Source organism: Capsicum annuum, chromosome 1, assembly GCF_002878395.1.
Source record: "Capsicum annuum cultivar UCD-10X-F1 chromosome 1, UCD10Xv1.1, whole genome shotgun sequence".
NCBI classification, from domain to species: Eukaryota; Viridiplantae; Streptophyta; class Magnoliopsida; order Solanales; family Solanaceae; genus Capsicum; species Capsicum annuum.
This window is the reverse complement of record NC_061111.1, coordinates 30,657,696-30,664,818: the sequence shown is the minus strand read 5'-3', so window position 1 is coordinate 30,664,818 and position 7,123 is coordinate 30,657,696.

Genomic DNA, 7,123 nt, shown 5'->3' with positions numbered 1-7,123 from the left:
GTCTGCAGCCTGGGTTGCCAAGTAGTAGGATACTAGATACTGGTTCTGCACATTCTATAAGATCTGATGATATTACTGGGGACCTTGGTTACAAACCAAAAATAGGAGTAAGGTGGAGAGGCAAAAAAGTAATGACTGGAAATTAACTTGAAGTGATGAGAGATGAGATGAGAATGAACAAAAGATAGAAAATGGATTCATCACAATCCAAGCAATAATGAAAGTAGTTTTAAAATGTTGATAGTTTTTTACACTAAAAATGATGTATTGTAAATTGGGGTAGGTTATTTTGACAAGATCATTTTTTGTGAAGGTTCTATGATGCACTTCAATGTTGCATCTCAGACATTTGTGCAGTTATTTTGTCGTATATGTTGCACTTGAAAGTTCAAGTTGCATCTCAAAAAGTTATGCACTGATTTTATTCTACTGTATTGAATATTGGGATCTATAAATTTGTATCTATCCTTTGTGGTTGTATTCTTTCTTTTCTATCAATTTTGGAATAATGAATTTAGCTTAACAAAATGAGCAAAACAAACAAGTATAATGAATTTAGCTCAACAAAATGAGCAAAATAAACAAGTACTCAAAACCAACAATCAGTTTGAAATAAGACATTTCATTCAATAAAATCAACTTCAAACCACCATACAAGAAATACTATCATAAAAGAATCAAGTTCAAACTACTATACCATACAAGAAACATTGCTAATGATAAATTCATATTACAATACTACACAAAATACTTCAGCCGGCTATTTTGAACCATATAGCAATACACATTATGAAGATACACACCATGAAAATACTACTAAAGCTCTCTATCTTCTTCACTTCAATCGTCTTCTGTGGTGTATTTTTCAGCTCGTCTTTCATCTTAACAAATGAGCTAGATTATTCTTCTATTTGAGTGAATGCAGATTCAGCTTCCATCTTCATTATTTCCCTATCACTGTAATCACCAACCAATTCTTCCTTCGTCTTTACTATCTTCAACATTTCATTCATGTCCTTCACTTTCTTCACCAGCTTTGAAATAATAAACTTAGATCGTTCATCAACCACACCATCCCTCCAAAGAAAAAAGTTACACCTGTTTGATCCATAATAAGAGCAAGACCGAAATCTTCTTTCCGAATTATTATCGGACCAAGAAGTCTTCAAATGGAGTAAGAGACCATGATTGCATCGCACCTCTGCATTCAACATTGAATCTTTCTTGTCTAAACAAATCTTATTCAAATCCAATTTTACATCTTCCATAGCTAATCCTAATTTTAAAAATCACAAATTAAAAATTAGTGAAAATAGTGAGAAGAAGTTAGAAATCAGTGAGAAGAAGTTAGAAAATAGTCAGAAATTTATTAAAGAAAATAAAGAAAATCAATGCAAAAATTTTATCTTCAAGAATTGAGAGGAAAAGGGAGTAGAGTAGAAGAAGGAGATTCACCTCTCCTTAAATTGGTTAAATTAAACAAATAAATGAATCTAACCCAAATATATAAAGTTACGCGTCAAAAAAATAGGTTTATAACGTTTTTTTAATCACTCTCACACGCTCAAGGTCGGTGATTACACGCACATGTAAAAGTTACCCGATATATGCCACTCAAATACTAAAAAAAAGTCTAGGGAGTAATAGGACCCCCGCAAAGTTTAGTATGCTCCACTGAAAATTTGGTTAAAGTTCAGATATTTTCGTGGGTATTATCCCAAAATTTTATATTAAAAAATATTAAAAATTTGAATTTGAAAATAAAAGAGAGAAAAAAAAGAGTCCTAACTAAGTTTTTAAATACAAATATACGTACTTATTAATAGGTGAACAGAACATATCCTAACCAAACTGAAAACTTCAAATTAATTTTGAATTTAATTTGATTATAACTTGATCCATGATTTTAGTGTTTTAGTGTTACTCAACTCTTAGTACTTAGCATAATCTAATTTGAATTTGAATTTAAAAGTATGTTATTCCAACTCTTTATCTTTATCTCAACTGTAATTCAAAAAGTATTTCATATATATAGATAATATGTTTTGAATGTCTCTATGCAGACCACCGGACAAAAGAACAAGATTACCATCACAAATGACAAGGGCAGACTCTCAAAGGAGGAGATTGAAAAGATGGTTTTCAGGAATGAGAGAAGTACAAATTTGAGGATGGGGAGTACAAGAAGAAGGTTGAGGCAAAGAATGCTTCGGAGAACTATGCATACAATATGAGGAACACAGTGAAGGATGAGAAGATTGTGTCCAAGCTATCTGCTGATGACAAGACGAAGATTGAGGATGCCATTGAGCAAGCCATCCAATGGCTCGATGGTAACCAGCTTACGGAGGCTAGTGAGTTTGAGGACTAAGTTGGTGCTTCTTAATATTGTTTTGATTCTTAGTTTTAAAGACCTATAATTTTTGTTTCAGATAGTTCGCGTAGCACTTTATTTATGATAGAAACTTTTATGACTATCATTTTCTTTTTGCAAACCGGTACAATCTTTTATTTCATAATAGTATTTTGACTTCTCAAAATGTTTCTCTTTACTATGTCTGCATTATCTTATCTGAAATACTGAATATCATACCACAGTGTGTGTAATATATATATATATATGTGTGTGTGTGTGTGTGTGTGTGTGTGTGTGAATTTAATATTGAAGAATGGAATGGAAAGACATGTTTTTTTGTTACGGGGGGACAGGGGCGGAGCTAACTTTTGCCGAGGGGTTTCAAAATTATGTTATATATGCATGGTTAAAACTATTTTTTATGTACATATATTAAATATTGAACCCCTTCGATTAGTACGTATGTTTACTTATCGGCCCAAGAAAAATTTCCAAGAAGCGAGAAGAATTAAATTTTCACTTCTTCTTTTAGATCTTATTTTATGTTAATTAAATATAACAGCAACTAAAAAGAAAATCTTAGTCTTATTATATGTTAATTAATTGATGATGTTAATTAGGGATGTACAGACCAAACTGTCAAATCAAACCGAACCGACGAACCAAACCAAACTGAGAAAATAAAATGACCTATGGTTTGGTTTGATTGGTTTGGCGTTAGAAAAAAAAAATGACCATTCTTGGTTTTGTTTGGTGTTAACCCAAAAAAGTCAAACCGAACCCGAATCAAACCGACATAATATATATATATATAATATTCAAACTTTTTATACATAAAATATTAATTATAATCTACTTTTTAAATACTTTTTCAACTAGTTTTAGTAATTTTCAATAATTTAAAAGTAGATGTAGATATATATTTAAATTTGGGCCTTTAAGTTGTAATATTTGTCCATTAATTATTAATTAAATGATCCAAAACGTAGGGCTGCTTATCGGACGGATCGGATGGACCATAACACTTAACGGTTTGACTTAACGGTTATCGTTTTTAAAATACAAATCCACTAGCCAACCGCTAAGATATCGGTTGGTTCGGTTACGGATAAACAATTATCGGGCTGTTATCAGACGGTTTATCTGACATCCACAATTCCTACTTGAATGCGCCTCAAAACCAGAAAACAAAACAGAATAGAACATTCTTTTCTTTTCACAATGACACTGACAACAGAAATACTAGTGCTAAATCTCTTTAAAGCTTTGGCTACTGTTGAGTACTTTTAATTTGAGTCGGCAAACCAAAGCAATGAACAGGTTATGAGTTTTGAGTTTTTGTACTTGAATAAATAATAACTTTAGTAGTTACTAGTTAGTAAGTACTTTACTGTTTAGGGTTAATTAGGGATGGGCTTTAGGTTAGAATTTAGATCCATTAGGTTTGAGTTTAAATTTTGTATAAATAACATAAATACCAACCTTTTAAAAGTAATTGCACTCTATCCCACTTTTTTAATTACTTTACTCTCTCTCCCTATTAATATACATAACATAGCCGACATATACATAGCATTCTGTGTATATGTGGAATTTTTGTAATATGTTTAGGGAGTTGAGATTTTTTGTACTGTTGAAACATAAGTTGTGTATTTGTGTAATTTTTAGTTAAATTTTACTATAGTATAATATATATTTTATATATCTAGGTGAAAAATATAAGTATATATGATAATTCTTAGCGGGTTAATGATTTATCCAATAAGAAAATTGTGTAATCCACCCCCACACCAATAAGTCGTTAATTGAAAAAATTTAATCCGTTCACCAACCATTTATCCGATAAGACAATATCAATAAGCCAATAAGTTAGTTTTACGGATGGCTTATCAGATACGGTTCGGTTTTGAACAGCCCTACCAAAACCCAATATAAACTTAAAACCTAAAATTTTCACTCTTCATCTCAGTTTTTAGTTTCAAGAGAGTTTTTCGCTCCTCATTTTTCATAATTATGGTTTTTCATTAGCACGAGTGAAAATATATTTGATCAAGTCTTCGATCACAATATAATTGTAAAAACTAAAGATTATAAAAAAAAAAAACCGACTAAAACCTAAACCAAAAAACTAATTTTGGTTTGATTTGGTTTATAGTTTTAATAAACCGACATAATTGGTTTAGTTTTTTTTTTTAATAAAAATCGAACCAACCCGACCTATGTACACCCCTAATGCTAATCCCTACGTACAAATTACAATTATAAAAATATAAAATTATTTAAATGAGTTTATAGATAAAAATACATTTCACTAAAAATTATTTAGTTTGAAATATTTTCTTATAGTTCTAGATTAAAACTACAAGAGAATACAATTTAATTTTAGAGATAAAGTTTATTTTAAAATTACTTTTTGGATAAAGTTAGCTAAAATTAGTTATTTGAATTGGTGTTAAATTTTAAATTTTGAATTTGAATTTTCATTTACAGATTTTTCTACAATTTAGTTACAAATTCTTCTGCAATTCAAATTGAATACCAACTCTAAATGAACTCTTACTATTCATAAATTTATCCCTTTCACTATTTTAAAATATATTTGAATTCATTTAATTTAAATATTATGAAAAATAAAAATATGATAATAAATAAATAAGTAGTTATAGCAATAAGAATAGTAAAACCAATAAATAATAATAATAATAATAATAATAATAATAATAATAATAATAATAAATAACAAATAAATAAATAGTAGTAGTACGTGACATTGTGTTGTTGTAGTAGATAACATTAGCTTGAAATTAGGGATGTAAGCTTATCCCTTTCAAATATAATTTAAAATATATTTAAATATTAAATAAAAATAAAATATTAACCTAAATAATAATAATAATAATAATAATAACAATATATGATGATAATAATAAATAAAAATAAAATATTAATCTAAATAATAATAATAATAATAATAACAATAATAATAAAAATATGATAATAAATAAAGAAGTAGTTATAGCAAAAAGAATAGTAAAACCAACAAATAATAATAATAATAAATAAATAAATAAATAGTAGTAGTACGTGAGATTGTGTTGTAGTAGTAGTAGATAACATTAGCTTGAAATTAGGAACGTAACCTTATTCCTTTCAAATATAATTTAAAATATATTTAATTATTAAATAAAAATAAAATATTAACCTAAATAATAATAATAATAACAACAACAACAACAATATATAATGATAATAGTAGTATTAGCGAACGTTTAACCACACAAAAAAAAAAAAAAAGCAATACTACACGTAGTATCACTACGTTTAATTTTTTTTAAATGTAGTAATATAGTATTATAATAACAACAACAATAATAATAATAAATAGTAATAGTAGTAGTAGCAACATTACTAATAATAATAATAAGTCATTTGAAAATTTTACTGCAATGAATAATAATATTATAATAAAATTTTTGAATTAAAAGATTTGATATTGATATTTGTATTTAAAAATATTACTATTTTTTTAAAGATTATTATTAGGTTGAACTTAGGAACATAATATTGTAGAGTTCTAAATGAACTCTTAATATTCATAGACATATCCTTTCAAATATTGTTTAATATATTTAATTAAATAAAATATAAAATATTAACTTAAATAGTAATAATATTGGTTGTAGAAATAATAATTAAATAAAAATAAAAAATGAAAATAATTTTTTAAAAAAATTACAGTTGTAGTAGTAAATTGAAATAACAGTGGAGTAGTAGTCGTACGTAGAACTAACAACCAATAATAATTATAAGAAATAATAATATTACATTTAAAAAGATAAGGAAGAGAAATAAATTTATCCTTCTTTTATTTTGTTAGTATTTATTATAAAAAAAAAAAATTTGAATTAAACTCATTGATTTTTAACATTTCTCTTAATTCAAATATATGTCTAAAATAAGCATGTCAAAATTGAAAAAGATAAGGATAGGAATATTCGAATTCAAATATTTCTCTTAATTCAAATATATATATTTAAGATAAGCATGTTAAATTTGAAAAATACAAGGATAAGGATATTTGAATTTGAATTTTAAATGAAAATTAGATTGGAATAGAATTCTTCTTCTTAATCTCTTTTATATATATATATTCACTCCTATTCTGATATATAGTGTTAAATTTTCTTCTCTCTTTGTTATTGATTACTGGCTAGTCACTCTAGATACGGTAAACGTAACGGTACCATAAGGCTAGGTTGCCCACAAAGGTGCTATGGTAAGGAGGCTTTTCAAAAGAAAAAAAAAAGGTTTGGCTCTATTTTTGTTTTTCGTTTTTGATAGCACGAGAGTTTGAGTTGCCCTTCTTTATTTTACTTTTAGAGAACATTACATGCGTTGGAGAGCAGCTTAGCAACTTTAAAGTTTTGATACATTATTCTTATTGTTTCTGAGTTATTCCTTTTCATCATTAACTTTGATTATCGTTCGGGTCTGAATTCAAGTAAGTGATATTTTTTATTATGATTTTATAAAGTTAATTAAATACATCCCTAAAATTTTTAATACATGATATTAAACTAAGTAATTGTTATTTTAAGTAAACTTTGATTATTAGAATTTAAGTTTGAATTGTGATTGAGGAATATAATGAAAAATTATTATCCATAAATTTAAAATTTTATGCTTATGAATAATTTTTACAGTTCAGCAGATTGCTGATTCTGAAATGGTTGGAGAAAATTTAAAATAACTAATTATTTTTTTCTT